Genomic DNA, 786 nt, shown 5'->3' on the forward strand with positions numbered 1-786 from the left:
TCCATCGTGTTTCTCCCTTAAACTCTTATTTTTTGGGATGGGCTAGAATTATAGTCATGTCCACTTTTTTAAGGAATATTATTTCTATCTTTGTCACTTGACAAGTCAGAGGATCATTAAATAATAATCAAGACTCTGTAACTATGTTATCTCCACCTCGGAGCTAGTTGTAACCACCTTGATTGCAACGCATTAAATAAGTGTAGGAAATTTAACATAGATGTGAAAAATCAAATTAGAGTTTGTTCAATATTTCATATAGCTTTAAACAACCCTAATTAATTTAACAAATTTAACACTAATTCAAAAAATAAAAATAACTTTTATTCAATATTTAATGACTTTGAACAACTCTAATTACATTTTGTCTCTTTAGAGAGACATAGATAAAATTGGAACTATACTCGAGCATGGCCCTACACAAGGATGACACATACAAATTGAGAAATAATCCAAAAAAAATTAGTCGCAAAGATTAGTTCAATTAATTGAATTCCATGATTAAAACATCTTGCTAATAAAAATCACAAAACCTATCTATATTTGTGAACCACACATTAATTAAATACAAAACAAAAGCAAAACCCTAACTACATTATTCATTATAAAAAAAATAAACCAAAATTATTCCAAATTAAATCTCACAAGTGGGGGATATACTGCCATGGCCTATTAATGAACCAAAACTTGAACATATATTATTCGCCCTTACAATAAATGTACGCCTGTTGTTCAGATTACTTTTACCTAGGGGCATGCACCAAACCTGTCCCATAGCCTTCATGG

At 30.2% G+C, this 786-nt stretch overlaps 1 pseudogene; it reads left to right on the plus strand.

Annotated features, from left to right (window-relative positions):
- Window positions 1-366: 366 nt before the first annotated feature.
- Window positions 367-462, plus strand: LOC149213832 (U6 spliceosomal RNA; annotated as a pseudogene).
- Window positions 463-786: the final 324 nt, after the last annotated feature.

This window comes from Pinus tabuliformis, chromosome 1_1 (assembly GCF_031772625.1).
Source record: "Pinus tabuliformis cultivar Carrire ecotype Pingquan chromosome 1_1, CPIR1, whole genome shotgun sequence".
Taxonomy (NCBI): domain Eukaryota; kingdom Viridiplantae; phylum Streptophyta; class Pinopsida; order Pinales; family Pinaceae; genus Pinus; species Pinus tabuliformis.